This window comes from Somniosus microcephalus, chromosome 14, assembly GCF_052327205.1.
Source record: "Somniosus microcephalus isolate GS21.2 chromosome 14, FLI_Smic_1.0, whole genome shotgun sequence".
NCBI classification, from domain to species: domain Eukaryota; kingdom Metazoa; phylum Chordata; class Chondrichthyes; order Squaliformes; family Somniosidae; genus Somniosus; species Somniosus microcephalus.
The window spans coordinates 37,518,276-37,531,606 of record NC_141000.1 but is presented as its reverse complement, the minus strand read 5'-3'; the positions used below and the strand labels follow the sequence as shown (position 1 = coordinate 37,531,606).

General features: G+C 41.6%; 1 protein-coding gene across 1 annotated transcript in view; it reads left to right on the top strand.

Moving 5' to 3' along the window:
* The window catches only part of enox1 (ecto-NOX disulfide-thiol exchanger 1), a 980,064-nt gene that overhangs the window by 639,655 nt on the left and 327,078 nt on the right, over positions 1-13,331 (top strand). The window lies entirely within an intron of this gene.

Here is a 13,331-nt window from a genome sequence, read left to right as displayed (position 1 = left end):
CCAGTCCGTATATTAAATCTACACCCAGTCCGTGTATTAAACCTCCATCCAGTCTGTGTATTAAATCTACACCCAGTCCGTGTATTAAATCTGCACCCAGTCCGTGTATTAAATCTACACCCAGTCCGTGTATTAAATCTACACCCAGTCCGTATATTAAATCTACACCCAGTCCGTGTATTAAATCTACACCCAGTCCGTGTATTAAATCTACACCCAGTCCGTGTATTAAATCTACACCCAGTCCGTGTATTAAATCTCCATCCAGTCCGTCTATTAAATCTCCATCCAGTCCGTGTATTAAATCTACACCCAGTCCGTGTATTAAATCTACACCCAGTCCATGTCTTAAATCTACACCCAATCTGTATATTAAATCTACACCCAGTCAGTGTATTAAATCTCCATCCAGTCCGTGTATTAAATCTACACAAAGTCCGTGTATTAAATCTACACCCAGTCCGTGTATTAAATCTACACCCAGTGCGTGTATTAAATCTACATCCAGTCCGTGTATTAAATCTACACCCAGTCCGTATATTAAATCTACACACAGTCCATGTATTAAATCTAATCCCAGTCCGTGTATTAAATCTACATCCAGTCCCTGTATTAAATCTCCATCCAGTCCGTGTATTAAATCTACACCCAATCCGTGTATTAAATCTGCACCCGATCCGTGTATTAAATCTACACCCAGTCCGTGTATTAAATCTACACCCAGTCCGTGTATTAAATCTACACCCAGTCCGTGTATTAAATCTACACCCACTCCGTGTATTAAATCTACACCCAGTCCATGTATTAAATCTACACCCAGTCAGTGTATTAAATCTCCATCCAGTCCGTGTATTAAATCTACACACAGTCCGTGTATTAAATCTACACCCAGTCCGTGTATTAAATCTACACCCAGTCCGTGTATTAAATCTACACCCAGTCCGTGTATTAAATCTACACCCAGTCCGTGTATTAAATCTACACCCAGTCCATGTATTAAATCTAATCCCAGTCCGTGTATTAAACCTACACCCAGTCCCTGTATTAAATCTCCATCCAGTGCATGTATTAAATCTACACCCAATCCGTGTATTAAATCTGCACCCAGTCCGTGTATTAAATCTACACCCAGTCCGTGTATTCAATCTACACCCAGTCCGTGTATTCAATCTACACCCAGTCCGTGTATTAAATCTACACCCACTCCATGTATTAAATCTACACCCAGTCCATGTATTAAATCTACACCCAGTCCGTGTATTAAATCTCCATCCAGTCCGTGTATTAAATCTACACCCAGTCCGTGTATTAAATCTACACCCAGTCCGTGTATTAAATCTACACCCAGTCCGTGTATTAAATCTACATCCAGTCCGTGTATTAAATCTACACCCACTCCGTGTATTAAATCTACATCCAGTCCGTGTATTAAATCTACACCCAGTCCGTGTATTAAATCTCCATCCACTCCGTGTATTAAATCTGCACCCAGTCCATGTATTAAATCTACATCCAGTCCGTGTATTAAATCTACACCCAGTCCGTGTATTAAATCTACACCCAGTCCATGTATTAAATCTACACCCGGTCCGTGCATTAAATCTCCATCCAGTCCGTGTATTAAATCTACACCCAGTCCGTGTATTAAATCTACACCCAGTCCGTGTATTAAATCTACATCCAATCCGTATATTAAATCTACACCCAGTCAGTGTATTAAATCTCCATCCAGTCCGTGTATTAAATCTACACACAGTCCGTGTATTAAATCTACACCCAGACGTGTATTAAATCTACACCCAGTCCGTGTATTAAATCTACACCCAGTCCGTGTATTAAATCTACACCCAGTCCGTATATTAAATCTACACCCAGTCCGTGTATTAAACCTCCATCCAGTCCGTGTATTAAATCTACACCCAGTCCGTGTATTAAATCTGCACCCAGTCCGTGTATTAAATCTACACCCAGTCCGTGTATTAAATCTACACCCAGTCCGTATATTAAATCTACACCCAGTCCGTGTATTAAATCTACACCCAGTCCCTGTATTAAATCTACACCCAGTCCGTGTATTAAATCTACACCCAGTCCGTGTATTAAATCTCCATCCAGTCCGTCTATTAAATCTCCATCCAGTCCGTGTATTAAATCTACACCCAGTCCGTGTATTAAATCTACACCCAGTCCATGTATTAAATCTACACCCAATCTGTATATTAAATCTACACCCAGTCAGTGTATTAAATCTCCATCCAGTCCGTGTATTAAATCTACACAAAGTCCGTGTATTAAATCTACACCCAGTCCGTGTATTAAATCTACACCCAGTGCGTGTATTAAATTTACATCCAATCCGTGTATTAAATCTACACCCAGTCCGTATATTAAATCTACACACAGTCCATGTATTAAATCTAATCCCAGTCCGTGTATTAAATCTACACCCAGTCCCTGTATTAAATCTCCATCCAGTCCGTGTATTAAATCTACACCCAATCCGTGTATTAAATCTGCACCCGATCCGTGTATTAAATCTACACCCAGTCCGTGTATTAAATCTACACCCAGTCCGTGTATTAAATCTACACCCAGTCCGTGTATTAAATCTACACCCAGTCCCTGTATTAAATCTACACCCAGTCCGTGTATTAAATCTACACCCAGTCCGTGTATTAAATCTCCATCCAGTCCGTGTATTAAATCTACACCCAGTCTCTGTATTAAATCTACACCCAGTCCTTGTATTAAATCCACTCCCTGACCTTGTATTAAATCTACACCCAGTCCGTGTATTAAATGTACACTCAGACCGCGTATTCAATCTACACACAATCCGTGTATTAAACCTACACCCAGTCCGTGTATTAAATCCACACCCAGTCCTTGTATTAAATCTACACCCATTCCGTGTATTAAATCTACACCCTGACCGTGTGTTAAATCAATACCCAGTCCTTGTATTAAATCTACACCCAGTCCGTGTATTAAATCTACACACACTCCGTGTATTAAATCTACCCCAAGTCCGAGTATTTCATCTACACCCAGTCCGTGTATTATATCGACACCCAGACCGCGTATTAAATCTACACACAATCCGTGTATTGAACCTACACCCAGTCCTTGTATTAAATGTACACCCAGTCCGTGTATTAAATCTACACCCAGTCCGTGTATTAAATCTACACCCAGACCTATATTAAATCTACAGCCTGACCGTGTATTAAATCTACACCCAGACCGCGTATTAAATCTACACACAATCCGTGTATTAAACCTACACCCAGTCCGTGTATTAAACCTACACCCAGTCCGTGTATTAAATCTACACCCAGTCCGTGTATTAAATCAACACCCTGACCGTGTATTAAATCTACACCCAGTCCGTGTATTAAATCTACACCCAGTCCTTGTATTAAATCCACACCCTGACCGTGTATTAAATCAACACCCAGTCCGTGTATTAAATGTACACCCAGACCGCGTATTAAATCTACACACAATCCGTGTATTAAACCTACACCCAGTCCGTGAGTTAAATCCACACCCAGTCCTTGTATTAAATCTACACCCAGTCCGTGTGTTAAATCTACACACAATCTGTGTGTTAAATCTACACCCAGTCCGTGTATTAAATCTACATCCAGTCCGTGTAAAAAATCTAAACCCAGTCCGTGTATTAAATCTACACCCAGTCCATATATTAAATCTACACCCAGTCCATGTATTAAATCTGCACCCAGTCCGTGTATTAAATCTACACCCAGTCCGTGTATTAAATCTACACACAGACGTGTAGTAAATCTACAGCCAATCCATGTATTGAATCTACACCCAGTCCGTGTATTAAACCCACACCCAGGCCTGTAATAAATCAACACCCAGTCCGCGTATTAAACCTACTCCCAGTCCGTCTATAAAATCTAAAACTAGTCCGTGTATTCAATCTATACCCTGACCGTGTATTAAATCTACACCCAGTCCGTGTATTAAATCTACACCCTGACCGTGTATTAAATCTACACCCAGTCCATGTATTAAATCTACACCTGACCGTGTATTAAATCAACACCCAGTCCGTGTATTAAATCTCCACCCAGTCCGTGTAGTAAATCTACACCCAGTCCGTGTATTAAATCAACACCCAGTCCGTGTATTAAATCTACACCCAGTCCGTGTATTAAATCTGCACCCAGTCTGTGTATTAAATCTACAGCCAGTCCGTGTATTAAATCTACACCCAGTCCATGTATTAAATCTACACCCAGTCCGTGTATGAAATCTACACCATGTCCGTGTATTAAATCTGCACCCAGTCCGTGTATTAAATCTACACCCAGACCGTGTATTAAATATACACCTCGTCCGTGTATGAAATCTACATCATCTCCGTGTATTAAATCTACACCCAGTCCGTGTATTAAATCTACACCCAGACCGTGTATTAAATATACACCCAGTCGGTGTATTAAATCTACACTCAGTCCGTGTATGAAATCTACACCATGTCCGTGTCTGAAATCTACACCCAGCCGTGTATTACATCTGCATCCAGTCCGTGTATCAAATCTAAACCCTGTCATGTATTAAATCTACATCTAGTCCGTGTATTAAATCTACATCCAGTCTGTGTATTAAATCTACACCCAATCCTTGTGTTAAATCTACACCCAGTCCATGTATTAAATCTACACCCAGTCCGTGTATTAAATCTACACCCACTCCGTGTATTAAATCAACATCCAGTCCGTGTATTAAATCTACACCCACTCCGTGTATTAAATCTACACCATGTCCGTGTATTAAATCTACAGCCAGTCCATGTGTTAAATCTACACCCAGTCCGTGTATTAAATCTACATCCAGTCCGTGTATTAAATCTACACCCACTCCGTGTATTAAATCTACATCCAGTCCGTGTATTAAATCTACACCCACTCCGTGTATTAAATCTACACCATGTCCGTGTATTAAATCTACACCCAGTCCGTGTATTAAATCTACACCCAGTCCATGTATTAAATCTGCTCCCAGTCCCTGTATTAAATCTACACCCAGTCCATGTATTAAATCTACATCCAGTCCGTGTATTAAATCTCCATCCAATCCGTGTATTAAATATACAACCAGTCCATGTATTAAATCTACATCCAGTCCGTGTATTAAATCTCCATCCACTCCGTGTATTAAATCTACACCCAGTCCATGTATTAAATCTACATCCAGTCCGTGTATTAAATCTACACCCAGTCCATGTATTAAATCTAATCCCAGTCCGTGTATTAAATCTACACCCAGTCCCTGTATTAAATCTCCATCCAGTCCGTGTATTAAATCTACACCCAGTCCGTGTATTAAATCTGCACCCAGTCCGTGTATTAAATCTACACCCAGTCCGTGTATTAAATCTACACCCAGTCCGAGTATAAATCTACACCCAGTCCGTGTCTTAAATCTACACCCAGTCCATATATTAAATCTACACCCAGTCCGTGTATTCAATCTACACCCAGTCCGTGTATTAAATCTACACCCAGTTCGTGTATTAAATCTGCACCCAGACCGTGTATTAAATCTACACCCTGACTGTGTTAAATCTACACCCGCAACGTGTATTAAACCTACACCCAGACCGTGCATTAAATCTACACCATGTCCGTGTATTAAATCTACACACAGTCCGTGTTAAATAAACACCCAGTCCGTGTATTAAATCTGCACTCAGTCTTTGTATTATGTCTAAACCCAGACCTTGTATTCAATCTGCAGCCTGACCGTGTATTAAATCTACCCCCTGACCATGCATTAAAACTACTTCCACTCCGTGTATTAAATCTGCACCCTGACCATGTATTAAATCTACACCCAGTCAGTGTTTTAAATCTGATGTGCCTTCAATAACTCAAAGACAAGGGCCTAGAAATTCAGTGGCCTGCGCCACCAGTTTGCGCCCAAAGAGGGCTTTTCCGCCACTGTGCAAACCAACCGCGATATTTAGCGGGGCGCTAATGGCGGCGTTAGCCATTAGCGCTGCGCCGTCACCGATGACATCATCGGTGTGCGCAGCGCCCCGCTATCGCCCCGCTGGCCATATTTAGTTGCTGCTGCCTCCACCGCGCTGGCCGCAAACAACGACCGGTACACGGGGCCTACCTGTGCCGGTAGTGGAGCGAGTTAAGGTGGAGGTGCGGCCGGCCGCAATTTCGGCAGCCGCCTGCCCGCACCTCCGTCCCCGGCCTCCTACACACCCCCCCCCGCGGCATTGCCGGCTGTTTCCAGAGAGCCCGGCACTTCTCCTTGGTGCCGGGCTCATTTGCCGGCACTCGCGAGCGGGGATCGCGCTGTTGCAGGCACCTCCCCCTTAAGAGTGGGAGGAAGGCCTGCAGTACCGCAGGCTGCCATGCCGCAGCGAGTGGCGCTGCGGCACTTTACACGCCGATATTCAGTTTCAGCGCCCCAAGCGGGGCCCCGAAACCCTTGTTTAGCGGCCGGCTTCCACTTGGGGCGCTGAAAGTGAATTTCCCGCTGGCGCAAGTGGCTCCGCGCGCAGCGGTAATTCCGGCGGTAAGGCGAGCTGGGCGCCCCTAACTGAATTTCTAGGCCAAGGAATTTAAAGGATTCAACTAAGGCTTTTAATCACTAAGAACATAGCAGCATTACAGGTCTTCCCACATCGGGCGTCTGGTAGGAATGACTCATACAGCTCCTGAGACCTTTATATGGCAAAAGACAGGGGCGTAGCCAATACACACAATAGGAACAAAAGGGGGCGGTTCACACAATACAAGCAGGTGAAACACACAGGTAAAACACATAGGCTGATGAAGGCATATATTTCATCACAAAATCTACACTCAGTCCGTGCATTAAATCTACACGCAGTCCGAGTATTAAATCTATGCCCAGTCCGTGTAGTAAATCTACACCCAGTCCGTGTATTAAATCTACTCCCAGTCCATGTATTAAATCCACACCCAGACCTGTATTAAATCAACACCCAGTCCGCGTATTAAATCTACATCCTTCCGTGTATTAAATCTCCATCCAGTCCGTGTATTAAATCTACAACCAGTCCATGTATTAAATCTACATCCAGTCCGTGTATTAAATCTCCATCCACTCCGTGTATTAAATCTACACCCAGTCCATGTATTAAATCTACATCCAGTCCGTGTATTAAATCTACACCCAGTCCATGTATTAAATCTACACCCAGTCCATGTATCAAATCTACACCCAGTCCGTGTATTAAATCTCCATCCAGTCCGTGTATTAAATCTACACCCAGTCCGTGTATTAAATCTACACCCAGTCCGTGTATTAAATCTACACCCAATCCGTAGATTAAATCTACACCCAGTCAGTGTATTAAATCTCCATCCAGTCCGTGTATTAAATCTACACACAGTCCGTGTATTAAATCTACACACAGTCCGTGTATTAAATCTAGACACAGTCCGTGTATTAAATCTACACACAGTCCGTGTATTAAATCTACACCCACTCCGTGTATGAAATCTACACCATGTCCGTGTATTAAATCTGCACCCAGTCCGTGTATTAAATCTACACCCAGTCCATGTATTAAATCTGCTCCCAGTCCCTGTATTAAATCTACACCCAGTCCATGTATTAAATCTACATCCAGTCCGTGTATTAAATCTCCATCCAGTCCGTGTATGAAATCTACAACCAGTCCATGTATTAAATCGACATCCAGTCCGTGTATTAAATCTCCATCCACTCCGTGTATTAAATCTACACCCAGTCCATGTATTAAATCTACAGCCAGTCCGTGTATTAAATCTACACCCAGTCCATGTATTAAATCTACACCCAGTCCATGTATTAAATCTATACCCAGTCCGTGTATTAAATCTACACCCAATCCGTATATTAAATCTACACCCAGTCAGTGTATTAAATCTCCATCCAGTCCGTGTATTAAATCTACACACAGTCCGTGTATTAAATCTACACCCAGTCCGTGTATTAAATCTACACCCAGTCCGTGTATTAAATCTACACCCAGTCCGTGTATTAAATCTACACCCAGTCCGTGTATTAAATCTACACCCAGTCCATGTATTAAATCTAATCCCAGTCCGTGTATTAAATCTACACCCAGTCCCTGTATTAAATCTCCATCCAGTCCGTGTATTAAATCTACACCCAGTCCGTGTATTAAATCTGCACCCAGTCCGTGTATTAAATCTACACCCAGTCCGTGTATTAAATCTACACCCAGTCCGTGTATTCAATCTACACCCAGTCCGTGTATTAAATCTACACCCACTCCATGTATTAAATCTACACCCAGTCCATGTATTAAATCTACACCCAGTCCGTGTATTAAATCTCCATCCAGTCCGTGTATTAAATCTACACACAGTCTGTGTATTAAATCTACACCCAGTCCGAGTATTAAATCTACACCCAGTCCATGTATTAAATCTACACCCAGTCCATGTATTAAATCTACACACAGTCCGTGTATTAAATCTACACCCTGTCCGTCTATTAAATCTACACCCAGTCCGTGTATTAAATCTACACCCAGTCCGTGTATTAAATCTACACCCAGACCGCGTATTAAATCTACACACAATCCGTGTATTAAACCTACACCCAGTCCATGTATTAAACCTACCCCCAGTCCGAGCATTAAATCTACACCCAGTCCGTGTATTAAATCAACACACTGACCGTGTATTAAATCTACACCCGGTCCGTGTATTAAATCTACACCCAGTCCGTGTATTAAATCTACACCCAGTCCGTGTATTAAATCTACACCCAGTCCGTGGATTAAATCTACACCCAGTCCGTGAATTAAATCTACACCAAGTCCGTGTATTAAATCTACACCCACTCCGTGTATTAAATCTACACCCAGTCCGTTTATTAAATCTGCACCCAGTCCTTGTATTAAATCCACACCCAGACCGTGTATTAAATCTACACCCAGACCGCGTATTAAATCTACACACAATCCGTGTATTAAACCTACACCCAGTCCATGTATTAAACCTACCCCCAATCCGTGTATTAAATCTACACCCAGTCCGTGTATTAAATCAACACACTGACCGTGTATTAAATCTACACCCATTCCGTGAATTAAATCTACACCCAGTCCTTGTATTAAAACCACACCCTGACCGTGTATTAAATCAACACCCAGTCCGTGTATTAAATGTACACCCAGACCGCGTATTAAATCTACACACAATCCGTGTGTTAAACCTACACCCAGTCCGTATATTAAATCCACACCCAGTCCTTGTATTAAATCTGCACCCAGTCCGTGTATTAAATCTACACCCTGACCGTGTAATAAATCAACACCCAGTCCTTGTATTAAATCTACACCCAGTCCGTGTATTAAATCTACACACACTCCGTGTATTAAATCTACCCCAAGTCCGAGTATTTAATCTACACGCATTCCGTGTATTAAATCTACACCCAGACCGCGTATTAAATCGACACACAATCCGTGTATTAATCCTACTCCCAGTCCGTCTATAATATATAAAACTAGCCCGTGTATTCAATCTATACTCTGACCGTGTATTAAATCTACACCCAGTCCGTGTATTAAATCTACATCCTGACCCTGTATTAAATCTACACCCAGCCCATGTATTAAATCTACACCCTGACCGTGTATTAAATCTACACCCAGTCCGTGTCTGAAATCTCCACCCAGTCATTGTATGAAATCTGCAGCATGTCCGTGTATTAAATCTACACCCAGTCCGTGTATTAAATCTACACCCAGTCCGTGTATTAAATCTACACCCAGTCCGTGTATTAAATCTACACCCAGTCCGTGTATTAAATCTACAGCCAGTCCGTGTATTAAATCTACACCCAGTCCGTGTATTAAATCTACACCCAGTCCGTGTATGAAATCTACACCATGTCCGTGTATTAAAGCTACACCCAGTCCGTGTATTAAATCTGCACCCTGACCGTGTATTAAATCAACACCCAGTCCTTGTATTAAATCTACACCCAGTCCGTGTATTAAATCTACACCCACTCCGTGTATTAAATCTACCCCAAGTCCGAGTATTTAATCTGCGCCCAGACCTGTATTAAATCTACACACAGTCCGTGTAGTAAATCTACACCCAGTCCATGTATTATATCTACACCCATTCCATGTATTAAATCTACACCCAGTCCGTGTATTAAATCTACACCCAGTCCGAGTATTTAATCTACAGGCAGTCCGTGTATTAAATCTACACCCAGTCCATGTATTAAATCTGCACCCAGTCCATGTATTAAATCTACACCCATTCCGCGTATTAAATCTACAACCAGTCCGTGTATTAAATCTACAACCTGTCCATATATTAAATCTACACCCAGTCCATGTATTAAATCTGCACCCAGTCCGTGTATTAAATCTACACCCAGTCCGTGTATTAAATCTACACCCAGTCCGAGTATTTAATCTACACGCAGTCCGTGTATTAAATCTACACCCAGTCCATGTATTAAATCTACACCCAGTCCATGTATTAAATCTACACCCATTCCGCGTATTAAATCTACACCCAGTCCATGTATTAAATCTACACCCAGTCCGTGTAGTAAATCTACACCCAGTCCATGTATTATATCTACACCCATTCCATGTATTAAATCTACACCCAGTCCGTGTATTAAATCTACACCCAGTCCGAGTATTTAATCTACACGCAGTCCGTGTATTAAATCTACACCCAGTCCATGTATTAAATCTACACCCAGTCCATGTATTAAATCTACACCCATTCCGCGTATTAAATCTACAACCAGTCCGTGTATTAAATCTACAACCTGTCCATATATTAAATCTACACCCAGTCCATGTATTAAATCTGCACCCAGTCCGTGTATTAAATCTACACCCAGTCCGTGTATTAAATCTACACCCAGACGTGCAGTAAATCTACAGCCAATCCATGTATTAAATCTACACCCAGTCCGTGTGTTAAATCCACACCCAGACCTGTATTAAATCAACACCCAGTCCGCGTATTAAACCTACTCCCAGTCCATCTATAAAATCTAAAACTAGTCCGTGTATTCAATCTATTCCCTGACCGTGTATTAAATCTACACCCAGTCCGTGTATTAAATCTACACCCTGACCGTGTATTAAATCTACACCCAGTCCATGTATTAAATCTACACCCTGACCGTGTATTAAATCTACACCCAGTCCGTGTATTAAATCTCCACCCAGTCCGTGTATTAAATCTACACCCAGTCCGTGTATTAAATCTACACCCAGTCCGTGTATTAAATCTACAGCCAGTCCGTGTATTAAATCTACACCCAGTCCGTGTATGAAATCTACACCATGTCCGTGTGTTAAATCTACACCCAGTCCGTGTATTAAATCTACACCCAGACCGTGTATTAAATATACACCCAGTCGGTGTATTAAATATACACCCAGTCCGTGTATGAAATCTACATCATGTCCGTGTATTAAATCTACACCCAGTCCGTGTATTAAATCTACATCCAGTCCGTGTATCAAATCTAAACCCTGTCCATGTATTAAATCTACATCCAGTCCGTGTATTAAATCTACACCCAGTCCGTGTATTAAATCTACACCCACTCCGTCTATTAAATCTACCCCAAGTCCGAGTATTTAATCTACACCCAGTCCGTGTATTAAATCTACACCCATTCCGTGTATTAAATCTACAGCCAGTCCGTGTATTAAATCTACAACCTGTCCGTGTATTAAGTCTACACCCAGTCCGAGTATTTAAACTACACGCAGTCCGTGTATTAAATCTACACGCAGTCCGTGTATTAAATCTACACCCAGTCCATATATTAAATCTACAGCCAGTCCATGTGTTAAATCTACATCCAGTCCGTGTCAAAAATCTACACCCAGTCCGTGTATTAAATCTACACCAAGTCCATATGTTAAATCTACACCCAGTCCATGTATTAAATCTGCACCCAGTCCGTGTATTAAATCTACATCCAGTCCGTGTATTAAATCTACACCCACTCCGTGCATTATATCTACACCATGTCCGTGTATTAAATCTACACCCAGTCCGTGTATTAAATCTACACCATGGCCGTGTATTAAATCTACACCCAGTCCATGTATTAAATCTACACCATGTCCGTGTATTAAATCTACACCCACTCCGTGTATTAAATCTACACCACGTCCGTGTATTAAATCTACACCCAGTCCATGTGTTAAATCTACACCCAGTCCGTGTATTAAATCTACATCCAGTCCGTGTATTATATCTACACCCACTCCGTGTATTAAATTTACACCCAGTCCATGTATTAAATCTACATCTAGTCCGTGTATTAAATCTACACCCAGTCCGTGTATTAAATCTACACCCAGTCCATGTTTTAAATCTACATCCAGTCCGTGTATTAAATCTACACCCAGTCCATGTATTAAATCTACACCTACTCCGTGTATTAAATCTACACCCAGTCCATGTATTAAATCTACATCCAGTCCGTGTATTAAATCTACATCCAGTCCATGTATTAAATCTACACCCACTCCGTGTACTAAATCTACATCCAGTCCATGTATTAAATCTACACCCACTCCGTGTATTAAATCTACACCCAGTCCATGTATTAAATCTACATCCAGTCCGTGTATTAAATCTACACCCACTCCATGTATTAAATCTACACCCAGTCCATGTATTAAATCTACACCCACTCCATGTATTAAATCTACACCCAGTCCATGTATTAAATCTACATCCAGTCCATGTATTATATCTACACCCACTCCGTGTATTAAATTTACACCCAGTCCATGTCTTAAATCTACACCTAGTCCGTGTATTAAATCTACACCCAGTCCATGTATTAAATCTACACCCAGTCCATGTATTAAATCTACACCCATTCCGCGTATTAAATCTACAACCAGTCCGTGTATTAAATCTACAACCTGTCCATATATTAAATCTACACCCAGTCCATGTATTAAAACTGCACCCAGTCCGTGTATTAAATCTACACCCAGTCCGTGTATTAAATCTACACCCAGACGTGCAGTAAATCTACAGCCAATCCATATATTAAATCTACACCCAGTCCGTGTGTTAAATCCACACCCAGACCTGTATTAAATCAACACCCAGTCCGCGTATTAAACCTACTCCCAGTCCATCTATAAAATCTAAAACTAGTCCGTGTATTCAATCTATTCCCTGACCGTGTATTAAATCTACACCCAGTCCGTGTATTAAATCTACACCCTGACCGTGTATTAAATCTACACCCAGTCCATGTATTAAATCTACACC